The following is a 16,859-nucleotide window of genomic DNA, read 5'->3' as shown; positions in this document are numbered from 1 at the left end:
TAATTCAGTTTTTTCTTGAAGGATTACGAGACATTCTAACTTGTCCTAAATTAGTTTTTTATGGAAGGATTACAGGACATTTTAACCTGTCCCAAATTAGCTTTCTTTAAGGATTGCGAGACATTTTAACCTGTCCTAAAGTAGTTTTATTGAAGGGTTACACGACATTATAAACTTTCCTAAATCATTTTTTTTGAAGGATTACAAAAAATCCTAAAATCCTAAAAATCTCTTTTGACCTCTGGATAACCTCCCTCTGCAATGTGACCTCTGTTGACATTTGGAAGGTAAGAAACTTATTTTTCATATTGTAGTTATTAATTAAATTTAATGTATCATTGCCTTTCAGGAAAATTTAATACAGTATTGCTTTTCAGGGCCGTTTCTTTTCGCGTATCCGGGACCACGTTTGCGTAACCGGTTAGATAGAATCTTTAGGTAGAATCTTCAGATAGAATCTTTAGACAGAAGCCTTAGATACAATCTTTAGATAGAATCCTTAGACAGAATCCTTAGATGTAATGTTTAGACAGAATTCTTGGAAAGAATTTTTAGAGACTCCTCAGATAGAATCTTGAGATAGAATTTTCAGATAGAATCCTTAGATAGAATCTTTCGACAGAATATTCAGACAAAATCTTGAGATAGAATCCTTAGACAGAATCTTCAGATAGAATCCTCAGATAGAATCATTATATAGAATCTTTCGACAGAATCTTCAGATAGAATCCTTAGACAGAATCTTCAGATAGAATCCTCAGATAGAATCTTTAGACAGAATCCTTAGATACAATCTTTAGATAGAATCGTTAGACAGAATATTGAGGCAGAATCTTTAGACAGAAGCCGTAGATAGAATCCTTAGATGGAATCTTTAGACAGAATCTTCAGATAGAATCTTCAGATAGAATCCTCAGATAGAATCCTCAGATAGAATCTTTAGACACAATCTTGAGATAGAATCTTGAGATAGAATCCTAGAAGTAGGTTAGTTAGCTGAAGATTCTTTTAAATCGATCGATTTCGGTAAAGTATAAATTTCCACCTGACTGGTTTACGAAAAACTGGATAACCAGTCACGGCAAGATTGGCTAAGCTGGTTACACAACCTGATTGGGTAGGTATCAAATTGGACTGTTTATTTTAATTGTTTTGAAGTTTTGAATGAAGCAAATATAATTTTTAAAATCCAGATTTGACTTATTAATGAAATTTTCAAATTCAGATTTGCGTATAAAGTTATGTAAATGTTATATAAAATACTTAGTGCCATTCATGTGAAATATGTTTAATATAAAATTTTTAAATCCAGATTTTGCATATAAAATTCTGTAATATGAAAAATTTCTAATGTCACTATTGAGCAATATAATTAGTATTGAGCTTTTAAATACAGATTTTGCATATAAAATTTACACTAATAATATATAAAAGATTTAGCATCACTATTGGGAAATATAATAAATGTTTTGGTAGGAACTACAGTTAAAAATATTAATAGTTATTTTTTTTACATTTTACAGGCAAATGACTTCACGTTGCTGATTCGTCTTGTGTTGCAAAAGTACCTCAGGATGCAATTTTTCATGCTGCATTTTGTTCTCAACGTGTAAGTAATTACAAAGTTTAATTTTTACACTTCATAACCAAAACCTTGCAAGTTGTTGAACTAGAACTGATGCCTAACAGAATTATTATTCAGAAGGTAAACTCATGATTCAAATGGAACAAGCCTACCCACTGGGCCCACTGACTTGAAAATTCAAGCTTCCAGAGAATATTGTGGTTGTTCATTTGCAAGAAGTTACAGAAAACAATGGGAGATATAGAAAGGAGAAGTCAGTCATTACAAAATAAAAAAAGATAAATGAATAAATTAACAGAAAAATAGATCAAAATATGAATAATGTTAAGGTGAATTGTTTTAGGTCAGTTATGCATTGCATCTTCTCTAGAACTTTTGGAGTTCTGGAGACTGGTCTACAGTCCAGTTGAATTGATTATCATAATGTGGCTTGTAAACTTTGCTAAAATGTCAGGCTGCATTATCTAAATTTTCTATTTAAAGCTTCTTGGCCAAGATGGTCCATTTGTTTTGAAGAATCTTCCAGCCAATTTCAAATAAATGCTCACCTGTAAGGGGGTAGCGCCGTTAGAGCACCTCACGTGGTGCACTGTAAGCTTTTACTTAAGGTTCTTTGCAGCGTGTTTTCGGCCCTAGCTGCAACCCTTTCGTTCCTTTCACTTCCTTTTCTGTCTCTTTCTTCCATCTTACCTCCTCAGCCCTCTCCTAACGATTGATTCATAAGTGCAACTGCTTTTAGATTTTCCTCCTGTTACACTTTTCAAACTTTTACTGTCAATTCCCGTTTCAGCGCTGAATGACCTCATTGGTCCCAGTGCTTGGCCTTTGGCCTAAATTCTGTATTCAGTTCAATTCAATTCAAGGTTTTTATAAGAACAATAAACAATTTTCAAGATTTGTAAAAGATATTCTCTCAAATTTCAGGTAGCTGTTGTCTGACAGTGAATGGCAATGAATGTCTGTGGGAGCAGAATTGTGTCGAAGGCACTTTTGAATGCAAGCACGTGTGAGTAAGTCTTCATTCACTCACGTAAGTAACTACAGAAATGATTCTTTATATTACATTGTACACACTTTTTCATTTTTTTAACTTCAGGTTAAATTCCTGTACATTGTTACTCATTGTAAAGTTGGTTTTATAATGTACCATATTTCCGATGCTCTGATAATGATTTCAGGTGTTATACCAATTAGATGTGACGACACACCTGTTATTTTTTGAGTTATGAATGATCGTCATATCTTTTTCCGTTCAATTACCTACGACCCCTAGCGGGTCCAGAAAAATTTCATGGGGGCCACCAATTTTCATTATACTGTACATATATATATATATATATATATATATATATATATATATATATATATATATATATATATATATATAATCATAAGATTATTATTGTATTATTTTTTCTCAAAATTTTATTATTTCTATAATACATTTTATTTTTCCATTTTTATATTTCTTATTTATGTTATCATTATCTAAATCTCATTATCGAAAATTTAGCAAATACTGCGGTTTTCCATCTTAGGGCAGAAGTGTTCTGTGAAGTGGGCAGTGTATGAGTAATTCTTTAGTTATTGATTTACAAAGTTTTTGTAGCCCAATAAACTATAACTCCATGCTAATTTGATGAACAGTGATTTAGAAGCTTTATTTAATATTTTGGTAATGGGAACCTTGCCTTCAATGCTGACAGTTCAATAACTGATTACACAGTCTGGGTCAACAGTTCAGATTTCTCATGACTCTGGTAGTCCAGTCTATTGTTAATTCTCTGTATGGGACCTGTATGTTATAAATTACACATGAACTGTTTGTTTGTCTGTTGAGATGGCTTAAATGATTTTATTTTTGTGTGTCATTTTGAATCCCTACTTTTTCTGAAGTGGGTTTCATATTGCATTAGTTCCTGATTACCACTTCCTGTATTCCCCATTACCTTCTGATACTTCTTTCAAATGAGCTTCATAATATTCTTTGGAAAGCGTGGATTTCAAGCCAGTGGCCCCTTTGATGGGTTTGTTCCATGTAAATAAGGGGTTTATCTTCCGAATAATAATAATAATAATAATAATAATAATAATAATAATAATAATAATAATAATAATAATAATAATAATAATAATAATAGTGGGCTTGTTCCAACGAATAGGGCTCATCTTCTGAATAATAATAATAATAATTTCAAAACAATGGCCCCCTTTTCAAAACAAGAGCTTTGAGAGCTTCCATATAATAATAATAATAATAATAATAATAATAATAATAATAATAATAATAATAATAATAATAATAATAATAATAACAACAACAACTCAACTGACGCAAGAGTTGATTTTATCTATCTTCTGTACAAAGAAAATTCTGTCCCTAGCAACTCTCAAAGACGTTTGAATGCGTTCGTGATAAAAATCAATTGCTCGTTGCGTAAGCTTTTTAGCAACATTGCTGCGCCGGTGGTCGTTGGTTCTCGCAATCTTATCAGCATTTGATAATCGCTGCAATCGATCGTTAATTATCGTGTTTTAAGTGAAAAAAAAAATAACTCTATCGCTTTCAATCGTCAGGCTAAGCAATATGACGGTTTAATGTCGGCTTGTTTAACTTGAATAGAAAGTTTCTTAAATAGAAATATAGAGATGCGGTTTTTCTTTTGAGAGTTAGCGAATTAAATCTTTATTGAATTAGATTGATAGGATATACGCGTGATTTATTTTTTCCTTTTTTTTGAAAAATGCTACGTATTAGATAATGTATATTAATGTATAGTATGTATACGTATATATATATATATATATATATATATAGGATATACGTGTGATTTGTTTATCTTGGGTTTTTGAAAAATGCTGCTCATTAAATGTATGTGAGTGTATATATGTATACATATATATTTATATATATATATATATATATATATATATATATATATATATATATATTATATATATATATATATATATTATGTAAATATATATATATATATATATATAATATATATATATATATATATATATATATATATTATATATACTTATATACATATATATTCATATTACATATATATATATATATATATATATATATATATATATATATATATATATATATATATATATATATATATATATATATATATATATTATTTTTCAATGCCCTTTCTCAGTTGATCAACACTAAGTTCAGAATGATCATATTTTTGACACCAAAAGCCTCAGTGTTTTCTTTGACAAAAGTTTCCCAACTTTGGAAAATCGAGTTCCAGTTGGTCTATTACCACAGTATAATAATTAGCCTATTTGTGAATAACTGCTTTAAAAACTGTCCCAAAAGGATGCCAGTGGTCCATGTGACCCCTCGGTCCGTAGCTGCAACCCCTTTCGTTCCTTTGACTGTACCTCCATTCATATTCTCATTCTTCCATCTTGCTATCCACTTTCACGTAACAATTGATTTATATTGCAACTGCTTTGAGGTTTTTCTCCTGCCACACCTTTCAAACCTTTTACTGTCAATTTCCTTTCCAGCGCTGAATGACCTCATAGGTCCCAGTGCTTGGCCTTTGGCCTAAATTCTATATTCAGTTCTCCAGGTAGAGGAGAAATGGTATTAAGAGATTGTTGTGCTGGGAATTAATCATATTTCCTTTGAAATGCCTAATACAGAAGTGCTCATTAGGCCCATAGTAACCTGATACCTCACTCAAATCCAGATTTAGGGGCCACGAATTACTCCCTCCCCCCAATCTTCCTGCCAGGCCAGGTCAGGACACGGGGTCAAAGGTCAGGTTTGGTAAAGTTAAGCCTGGTCAGGTCAGGTCATATTTCCTCTGAAATGCCTTCTACAGAAGTGCTTATTAGGCCCATAGTAACCTGATACCTTACTCAAAAAAGCTGATTCCAGATTCTCCCCCCACACCCTCTCTCTGCCAGGCCAGGTCAGGACACGGGGTCAAAGGTCAGGTTAGGTAAAGTTAAGCCTGGTCAGGTCAGGTCAGGTCATTACTTGCCCCCCTTATAGTAACCATTCCTGCCAGGCCAGGTCAGGACACGGGGTCAAAGGTCAGGTTAGGTAAAGTTAAGCCTGGTCAGGTCATATTATCATCTGAAATAGCCAATACAGAAATGCCCACTAGGCCTACATTCTCCTGACTCCTCTAGTCAGTGTTCTACCTGATAGGATAATGACATTTTCGAGTCCAAAATACGATAATGGGGTAAAGTAAAACCTTTACCAATTATGTTACCAAATAGTAATGATAACAGCCTGTTGTTATCTTGTCTTAGAAGATAACTAAAGAGTTATTAGAGACTTGTATCATCGGTAGCGTGGCCGAGTGGTCTAAGGCGCTGGATTTAGGCTCCAGTCTCTCAGGAGGCGTGGGTTCGAATCCCACCGCTGCCAGAAGGAACTTTTGCTTCCTGGTGAAAGTTTCAACATGATAATAGTCATCAAATATAGTTTAGTCACCGCTGAGATCGTTTTCTATACGCGCAATTTTCACCGCTTTCTAAAGAAAACGGAAATGTTCGCCAGGCGCACTACAGTATAGGCGAGTTCTCGTAGTTGGTCTGGCGATAAAACTCGATAATTTTGTCAAAATTAAGAGTTAATTTAATGGTATTTAAGGTTGATGAGTAAGATAATTGTTTATAGATCATTCTTACAGTTTTAGAAGGTCAATAATTTACCGGGCAAGGTCTAATTAAGTGTTAATTTGGCCTTGTTTATATGCCTCAAAGTGCTACTCTGAAAACATGCTAAGAGTTCTTGTCGTGGTAACTTTAAAATTAGTGGATTTATATAACCAGTTTTTTTTTTAAATCATTGTACTGTACAAACCCAGTTTTTTTAAAGATGATAAAAGTGTTTAATCTTGAGAGAGAGAGAGAGAGAGAGAGAGAGAGAGAGAGGGTACAAGTGATAGCAGTATTGTATAATTTCGCAGGAGCAGATTCGGTAACATTTGTAGGAATGTTAAATTATATAAAAATGACCTTCATTTTTTCAATTCACGGGCACTCAAGGTGCATTTAACTCTTGCAGATATATATAAAAAAGCTTTTGCTGGGGGACATTACCGTGCTTTGAAAGATAAGGGGAACTGATAAACTAGAACTGACGCAGTTTAAGATTAGGGCAGGCAAGTACCACCACTTGAGAAATTTTAAGAGATTCTCTTTTTTTTTTCATCAGCAGACCACTTGAACTTGTATTATGAAATGAGGGTATATTAGTTTGTTTTGCCCTTTTTTTTTTTAATGATTTTTATATTTATTTTCCTGATGTTGCATAAAGTTATCACAAAGTTTGGTGGCCAAATCATTCTCTGTTTTTTCTGTTACTAAAGATTTTCGGAAAATGAAGTGCATTGTCCTAGGCATACGGCGATATTTGTTATACCAAGTGATTGCATAAGTCAAACATTGGAAAACCAGCTCTCTGATTACCAAAAGTACTGAAAAAGTGAGCAAGAAATGAAGTTAAATTGACAGATGTCAGAAAAATCAGTTGGTCAAGATTGTAGCTTCTGATTTTAGCCTTAAGACCCTGGAGAATATATGGAGGAATTCTGGAACCTACCATGATGCCTTGGGGAGCTTAGACTCAAAACCTAGACTCGGCTTAGACTCAAGAAATGCTCTAGATCTAGAATAGCTGGGGTAGCTCTTCTAGAGTAGATGGTTATTTTTAGTTTAATGTCGGAATAACAGTCTTCAGTGCCATTTTTCAGGTCAGGGGATAGTTGCTTGATGGCTAAGACTCAAAACCTAGATTCAACCTAGACTCAAAAAAATGCTCTAGCTATAGAATAGCTGAGGAATCTATTCTAGAATAAATATATTTTCTTAAATTTTAATGCCAGAATAGCAGTCTTCAGTACCATTTTCCAGGCCAGGGAACAGTTGCATGAGAACTAAGAGAAAAAAAGATGTGAGATAGAGGACAGCTGAGAAAGTTGTTCTAGAATAAGTAGGTTTATTTTAGTTTTATTGTCAGAATAACAGATTTTCCTTCCTTTTTTTCTTTTTTCCTCTATTCACTCGTTCTTTACTCGCTCTTCAGAGTATTTGTTTATTTCCTTCCGAAGGGGTACCTCTTGAAATAGTGAGAATAGTGAAGTAGTTCATGGTAACAGTCTTGTCCATCATGGTGTCAGATTTAATAGCTGCCAATATTTGTTGAAAATTAGTTTTTATTATTAAAATGCATCGTCTCCTTGAGATTGGGGAGATTTATATATTACATTCCACCTTAGAATGAATATATAGATAATTTATGTACTAACAACTTTTTAAAGAAATCACCCTGCCACTATCTTGATGTGATGAGAATTAGGTAAATCTTGGACCTTTTAATTTCACTGCTGACATTAAGGAAACCCTTAGTAATCTAGCTCCCTAGATGAAGACAGTTCCTGTCCCTTTAGAGGAAGTTAGACATACCCACCGGATTTTTGGAAGAGCTCAATTCGACCTCAATTTTAGGCTGTTATCTCGCCACCAGCGTGCCGTTCCGAGGAGAGCTTACGTAAAACACTTAACAGCTTCTCATTTTGATAGGTTCAGATAGAGAAACAGGCTAGTAACTCCTCAAAAACAGCAATAAAAACAGGATTTTTTCTACCCTTAGGGATCATGACTATTTGGGAACGTTCCGTCGTGAGGTTATCTGTTATCTCAACGACTGTGTGATACTTATTTGCTCTCTTGTATTTCCTAATCTTGCGGCCACTCCAGCTTCCTCTTTCCACTGTCTGAATGGCCGAAAGTGCCCGTGTGCTGGGCATGATAGCCTGAATTTCATGACTTATTCAACTATATTGCCACTGTTTTTTCATAATCTGCTTTCCAGGTGGATTTGAGGATGAATAGATTTTAAGCACTCTTAACACACACATGCACGTATACTCAAATAATAACTCTCTCTCTCTCTCTCTCTCTCTCTCTCTCTCTCTCTCTCTCTCTCTCTCTCTCTCTCTCCATCGTTACCACAATCTCTCTCTCTCTCTTTCTCTCTCATGATTCCTTTTCCTTTGATTACTTCTCTCTCTCTCTCTCTCTCTCTCTCTCTCTCTCTCTCTCTCTCTCTCTCTCTCTCTCTCTCTCTCTTCTGTGATTCTCTCTCTCTCTCTCTCTCTCATTCTTCTCCATAATCTCTCTCTCTCTCTCTCTCTCTCTCTCTCTCTCTCCTTTGATTACTTATCTCAATCTCTTCTCTGATCATTCTCTCTCTCTCTCTCTCTCTCTCTCTCTCTCTCTCTCTCTCTCTCTCTCTCTCTCTCTCTCTCTCATGATTCCTTTTCCTTTGATTACTTATCTCTGTCTTTCTCTCAATCTCCATCATTACCATAATAAACTCTCTCTCTCTCTCTCTCTCTCTCTCTCTCTCTCTCTCTCTCTCTCTCTCTCTCTCTCTCTCTCTCTCTCACACATACAATCTCTTCTGTGATTCCTGTTCATTTTTGTGTGTGTCTCTCTCTCTCCCCATCGACACCACAATAACTCTCTCTCTCTCTCTCTCTCTCTCTCTCTCTCTCTAGCTCGAGGGTAAATACTGATGTAGTGGAACCCCTCAGCACTGACTCCTGTAATAACCTGATTTCTTTTTCCCTTCTTCCAATTTATTAACCAACCTGATTAGTGGAAGAAGAAGAAGAAGAAGAAGAAGAAGAAGAAGAAGAAGAAGAAGAAGAGAAGAAGAAGAAGAAGAAGAAGAAGAAGAAGAAGAAGAAGAAGAGGAGGAGGAGGAGGGGGCAGGGTGGGGAGCTGGAACCTTTCCAGTTAGGGTTAATTAAGTTTAGTAAATAATATATATATACACCTCTGGTATTTTGTTAAGAAGTGTTTTTTGGATATTTTTTTTTTATATTTGAGTAAATTTTTACTCAAAAATTCTATAAAATTTTTAAATTTTGATTTTATTTTGAGTAATATTTTTTTTTGAAGGTTTAGGTGGCTGTAATTATTGGAAGCGGTTTTGGGATGTTTTTTTTTTTTGTGTGTTTTTAGGGATCCGTGTATAAGAGGTATATACTTTGTTTTTTTTAATTAAACGTTTTATTGTTGAAATTGGTCTTATTTATAGGTTTTATATACAGTATATTTACATGCGTGTATGTGTATATATGTGTCTGTATATACTGTATACGTATGCATACATATATATATATACTGTATGTATGTATATATATATATATATATATATATATATATATATATATATATATATATATATATATATACATATACAAATAAAGATACAAATACATATACATATAACATACAGAGAGAGAGAGAGAGAGAGAGAGAGAGAGAGAGAGAGAGAGAGAGAGAGAGAGAGAGAGAGAGAGAGGGGTGAATATCATTCCTTCCAACAGTAACAAAATCACAGGATAACTCTAAATGATTGTTAAACTCGATAAGAATATTTCTATAGTTATGAGTACTGATTACAAAATTCAAAATTACATAACCTAACCTAAAGAATGAATGGTACTCAGGTTAAACTCAGCCAGTCAGATTTATGAATGAAATTGTAAAAGACCTTAATTCCATTATTATTATTATTATTATTATTATTATTATTATTATTATTATTATTATTATTATTATTATTATTATTATTATTATTATTCAGAGGATGAACCCTATTCATATGGAACAAGCTGACCCAAGGGACCACTGAATTGAGATTCTTAAGCTTCCAAAGAATATTATGGCGTTCGTTCGGAAGTTGGTAAAAGGGAAGTTAAAAGGGAAGTACTGAAGAAGAGGAATGGAATGGAATATAGAATTTAGGCTAAAGGCTGATGTAGGCCATTTATAAAGAAAGTACAAGAATAACACATTAATTCCCAGTGGCTTTATGTAGGCCATTTATAAAGGAAATATAAGAATAACACAATAACTCCCAGTGGCTTATGTAGGCCATTTATAAAGAAAGAATATGTATTGCACCATCAACTTCCAGTGGCTTATGCAGGCCATTTACAAAGTAGGCCATTTATAAAGAAAGTATAAGAATAACACATTAACTGCCAGTGGGTTATGTAGGCCATTTATAAAGAAAGTACAAGAATAACACATTAACTCCCAGTGGCTTATGTAGGCCATTTATAAAGAAGTAGGCCATTTATAAAGAAAGTACAAGAATAACACATTAACTCCCAGTGGCTTATGTAGGCCATTTATAAAGAAGTAGGCCATTTATAAAGAAGAAAGAATACACTTTGCATCATTTATAACTAGGCCCAGTGGTTTTATGTAGACCATTTATAAAGAAAGAATACGTATTGCATCATTAACTCCCAGTGGCTTATGTAGACCATTTATAAAGAAGGAATACGCATTGCATCATTAACTCCCAGTGGCTTATGTAGACCATTTATAAAGAAAGAATACGTATTGCATCATTAACTCCCAGTAGCTTATGTAGACCATTTATAAAGAAAAGAATTGCATCATTAACTCCCAGTGGCTTATTGCATTCATTAGCTCCCAGTGGCATTTATGTAGGCCATTTATAAAGAAAGGAATACATTAATTGCATCATTAACTCCCAGTGGCTTATGTAGGCCATTTATAAAGAAGGAATACGCATTGCATCATTAACTCCCAGTGGTTTGTGACTCTCCCTCTCTCTCCTCCTTGTAGAGGGGACCGCCCCATCTCGCAATCTGCTTACGCTCACGAATAACCCGCAGGACGAAAATGATTTTATTACGAGCAACGGATGGTTGTGACAGGGGCTCCGAGGCTTCCTCCCCACATTCCCATTCCCGCATTCCCGTTCCCGTTCCCTCCCCTGGTATGCAAATTGGGGCGTTACGGTAAATAAACGCTTGGAGAGAGAGAGAGAATGCCACAAACAATCAATGCCAACCAGTGGACACTGCTGGTGTTTGTGTGTGTTTGTGTATATATATATATATATGGGTTCCGACACCCTCTCTCTCTCTCTCTCTCTCTCTCTCTCTCTCTCTCTCTGTGTGTCTTTGATATTCAGGCACACGGCTGACGGTGGTTTGGTAATGGGGGTTTGGGGGAGGGGGTCTCTCTCTCTCTCTCTCTCTCTCTCTCTCTCTATATATATATATATATATATATTTATATATTTATGTGTATATATGTATACATATGTATATACAGTATATGTATTTTCTCTCTCTCTCTCTCTCTCTCTCTCTCTCTCTCTCTCTCTCTCTCTCTCTCTCTCTCTCTCTCGTCTTTCTGACTTGTGATTGTATATTTTTAAAAAAATTTTAGCGGTGCAAAATCATTTTAAGAATGGGGAACGAAAATAGTAATATGTACTCACTATATTATATATATATGTATATATATATTTATATACATTAATATTGACATTTCGTTTTAATATGCTTTTCCTCACTTATCATCGTACGTAGCCAACAAAATAATCAAGATCTACAATGATATCATTTTTGATTATGGAAATCTGAAGCATATCTTTATTTTTGTCGGTTTCATTATCTCTTGATCGTGACGCCTATCGCAACGTTGAGACTCTTAGCTATACAAGTTCTAGAGCCTGTTTATATTCTATATCTTTGGTTAAAATATCTATATTATTTATTGTTAGTTTTGGTTTGAAAAGGCGTGAAGTCATGTTGATCTTTGGTTAAAATATCTATATGTTTATAGTTAGTTTTGGTTTGAAAAGGCGTGAAGTTGTGTTGATCTTTGGTTAAAATATCTATATGTTTATAGTTAGTTTTGATATGAAAGGCGTGAAGTTATGTTGATCTTTGGTTAAAATATCTATATATTTATAGTTGGTTTTGATATGAAAGGCGTGAAGTTATGTTCGTCTCTGGTAACACATCTAGATATTTTATAGTTACTTTTCATAGGAGAAGGCGTGAAGTTATGTTGTTGATTTTTGGCAACATATCTATGTATTTATGGTTACTTTTGATATGAAAAGACGTGAAGTTATGTTGTTGACTTTTGACAACATATCCTTATTTTATAGTTACCTTTGATATGCAAAGGCGTGAAGTTATGTTGATCTTCGGCAACATACCCATACATTTATAGTGACTTTTGATATTAAAAAGTATTAAAATCATGCTTTTACGTTCTTTGCGAGTTAATAATATATTAATTTGTTACTGAGACGGTTGTAAAAAATTTTATGTTCACGGAAAGATTGAAAAGAAGAGAGAGTAATGGTTACAAACAAAATATCCTTCTCTTGATAATGTTGATATATCTGCTAGCTATTAAACATTGCTTTGTAGATCAGTACTAGTTATTAGCTATCAGTAGTTATCTGTATTATTATCATTACTAGTTACTAGGACTTACTATCAGACTCGTTAATGTTTGATATACTCACGATTTTCTGAGCGTGTTCACGATTGTGTCAACTCTTGTAAATGTGAAAATTGTCAATTTAGACACTGACGTTGAATAAGATTGTATTGAATGTAGAGTATTTCGATTTATATGTGATGACATCCTGTGAATTCGTTCATTAAGCATTCACGGTATTCTTGTATTTATTTACATATATATTAATTTTTTAATTTCTCTTTTTCCTTTCTGATAACTGAACTCTTCTTTCTATATTTCCTATTATTTCCTATTACCTTCTGTCAATTCTTTCGACTGAACACCATAATATTCTTTGGAAGCTTAATAATAATAATAATAATAATAATAATAATAATAATAATAATAATAATAATAATAATAATAATAATAATAATAATAATAACTATGGCCCCTTTGGTGGGCTTGTTCCATATGAATAAGTTTCAGCTCCTGAATAATAATAATAATAATAATAATAATAATAATAATAATAATAATAACTAATAATGTGTGGGCTTTGTTAATTAATAGGTTTCAGCTCCTGAATAATAATAATAATAAAATTTGATAATTTTAATAACTTTGTAATTAATTCTATAAAAGCTGAAAATTTGATAATTTTAAGGCCAAGAGCTAGAGCAGAGAGAGAGAGAGAGAGAGAGAGAGAGAGAGAGAGAGAGAGAGAGAGAGAGAGAGAGTCTTCAATTGGTCGTATAATAGGCTAGCTATAACTTTAGCCTTAGGGAGGGAGGACCTTCGGACCTCGGCTAATTTTTTTGGGCCGCTTTGACCCTTGTACCGGGAGGCTGAAAGGGTCATTCCGAAATTATACATAGGCCCTTATAGAACTGGGGACCTAGATCCTCCCCCCTTCCTCCTCCTCCTCCTCCTCCTCCTCCTCCTCTCATTGGGTAGGTAATCTGGGAACAACGAACTTTATGCCGAAGCGGCATTAGGACCGATTTCTGAATTTCGGGAGGGCGGTGGGTTACGGCCCATCTCTCTCTCTCTCTCTCTCTCTCTCTCTCTCTCTCTCTCTCTCTCTCTCTCTCTCACGGCGTATTGACCACCGGTCACTGTGGGCGGAGTCAAGGGGTCAGTTTGTCTTCTATTGCCCACGTTTTCCTGACAGTCGTTAATTGATTATGAAATCTTGCGAGAAATCTCTATATATAAACAGTGGGTCATATCGCCATATTTTTCTTCTTCTTCTTCTTCTTCTTCTTCTTCTTCTTCTTCTTCTTCTTCTTCTTCTTCTTCTTCCTGCTTTGCCGACAGGTCTAGCGGCTGCACTTAATTGCTCCGGGATGAGGTCGGCTTTCTCTCTCTCTCTCTCTCTCTCTCTCTCTCTCTCTCTCTCTCTCTCTCTCTCTCTCTCTCGTGTGAATTCTTTTGTCAGTTGGTCGGCAAAGATTTGAATGAGATTTGTTATTTGTGCATGTTGAATCTCTCTCTCTCTCTCTCTCTCTCTCTCTCTCTCTCTCTCTCTCTCTCTCTCTCTCTCTCTCTCTCTCTCTCTCTCGTGAAATTTTCATTTTAGTCATTTTGCAAAAATTTGAAAGAAATTGTCCTATTTTTTATGTTGCATTCCGTCATATTCCTGGGTGACAGCAATCTCTCTCTCTCTCTCTCTCTCTCTCTCTCTCTCTCTCTCTCTCTCTCTCTCTCTCTCTCTCGTGTGACATATCTTTCAGTCAGTTTGCATAACTTGAATGAAAATTATTTATCATTCATGTTGCATCTCATTATATTCAGGGACGACATTAGTCTCTCTCTCTCTCTCTCTCTCTCTCTCTCTCCCCCTCTAACGGCTTCTATTTCAGTCAGCTTGCATAATTTGAATGAAATCGATTTATTATGCAGGTTGCAACTCATGAATATGATAATTTCTCATTGAATGCCTAAACTATTCACTGTAGATAATCATTCTAAAATAGGAAAAATAAAATTTTCCGTCTATTCCATACTGACAGGAATATGAATTATTGATTAATAGTTTTGTCTGCCTCTTTTTCATACTTATTTCATGGTCCTATGTAGAGTTTTTTTGCATTCTAAAATAGGTGGAAATAGATATTATTAGATAATTAGTTTTTCTGTCAGTATGAACTGCTGACAGAAAAATGAATGATTAGGTTGCCCCTTTTTCATACTTTAATTTACTGGTCTATGTACAATGTCCTATGTGCATTATCTTACTAGGTGACAGATAGGTGAAAATAAGTATGATAGATAGGTGAAAATAAGTATGATTACAAATACATATGATTGCTCCTATAAATATGAGTATGAATCTATGTAATAGGCACGCTATTTTATTATATAGTCTATGTACAGTGTTCTACAGTGGTACATAAGCTGTCAAATCGGTATGACTACTAATACATATGTCTGCCTCTATAAAAAGTATGAATGCTTATCTTGTATTAACACCAGAGTGTAAAGTGAGTATGATTACAGACAAATATGATTGTTTATATAGATAGGAGTATGAAGGCTTATAGGCACGGTTTACAGAGGAGGTGCTGTACACTCAATTTTTACAAAGACTCACAAACAAAAGAGAAAAATGAAGTTGCTGTGAAGATGAGTTTAAACAGGGAATGTCAATAATGAAGTATTTATCAGTGTTCACAAGCTCCACCAATCTTTCGAATATTTTGCTAAAAGAGAGAGGGAACACTTAGTGAGAGAGAGAGAGAGAGAGAGAGAGAGAGAGAGAGAGAGAGAGAGAGAGAGAGAGAGAGAGAGAGAGAGAGAGAGAGAGAGAGAGAGAGAGAGAGAGAGAGAGAGAGAGAGAACATCTTTAGATCCTCGGTAACAAGACCACGAGAGAGAGAGAGAGAGAGAGAGAGAGAGAGAGAGAGAGAGAGAGAGAGAGAGAGAGAGAGTCTTTAGATCCTCGGTAACAAGACCCCAGTATATGTTACAGAGAGAGAGAGAGAGAGAGAGAGAGAGAGAGAGAGAGAGAGAGAGAGAGAGAGAGAGAGAGAGAGAACATCTATAGATCCTCGGTAACGAAACCACAATATATGGTACAGGGAGAGAGAGAGAGAGAGAGAGAGAGAGAGAGAGAGAGAGAGAGAGAGAGAGAGAGAGAATTTACCATTATATCGTAAAACACTTAAGTAAAATCTGCTCAGAATTTATTCATTGACTTTGGCATCCGATGAAGAGAGAGAGAGAGAGAGAGAGAGAGAGAGAGAATTTACCCTTGTATCATAAAACACTTCCCGAATGATATCTGCGTAGAATTTGCTTGCTGAATCTGGCATCCGATGAAGGAGACGAGAGAGAGAGAGAGAGAGAGAGAGAGAGAGAGAGAGAGAGAGAGAGAGAGAGAGTGTGTGTGGAAATTTACCCAGCGTATCATAAGCGATGTTATTAGCCTCATCAGACAAGGTGGAACAACAACAATTAAAAGCGTAAACACAAGAGGATGTGTTGACGAGGGCCCCCCACTTATACCCCGGGCTAAAGGATGCGTGTGGAAATACGATTCAATATTTGCTTTTTTATTCCGAAGGCTCCGGCCGTCGTGAAAGTTTGATGCCGGGTAATTTTCAAAAGCCCGGGCGGCGTTTACTTCATGAAAGATGGAGAACGCTTGTGTTTTCTCCCGTTCCGTCAATAGATTGAGTTTGCGTGTGTTTTAATGTGTGTGTGTGTGTTTGCGTGTGTGTGTGTGTGTTATTTGAACACCTGTTGGCGAGGAAAATGAGAGGCGAGAGAATCCATCTTGTTTTCTTTTGAATGATTCTTTTATGAGTTAGTTCCTTTTCTTTGAATTTGAATGATTGTTGAATAATTAAACCATCCGCACAGGTAGGCAGCGGAGGCAGCAATGAGTTGCTGTCGATGATGGTTTCTTTAGCGAACCAAGACCTACTGTGTCTGGAGTTCCACTGGGTAGTGTTCTTGG

The 16,859-nt window shown here is 35.0% G+C and overlaps 1 non-coding gene across 1 annotated transcript; it reads left to right on the top strand.

Annotated features, from left to right (window-relative positions):
• The first annotated feature begins 5,917 nt into the window (after positions 1 to 5,917).
• TRNAL-UAG (transfer RNA leucine (anticodon UAG)) lies at positions 5,918 to 5,999 on the top strand. Its single transcript has one exon. It is a non-coding gene; the product is annotated as a tRNA-Leu (tRNA).
• Positions 6,000 to 16,859: the final 10,860 nt, after the last annotated feature.

This window comes from Macrobrachium rosenbergii, chromosome 9, assembly GCF_040412425.1.
Source record: "Macrobrachium rosenbergii isolate ZJJX-2024 chromosome 9, ASM4041242v1, whole genome shotgun sequence".
Classification (NCBI taxonomy): Eukaryota; Metazoa; Arthropoda; class Malacostraca; order Decapoda; family Palaemonidae; genus Macrobrachium; species Macrobrachium rosenbergii.
The sequence above is the reverse complement of the archived record's forward strand: the minus strand, read 5'-3'. Positions and strand labels throughout refer to the sequence as shown.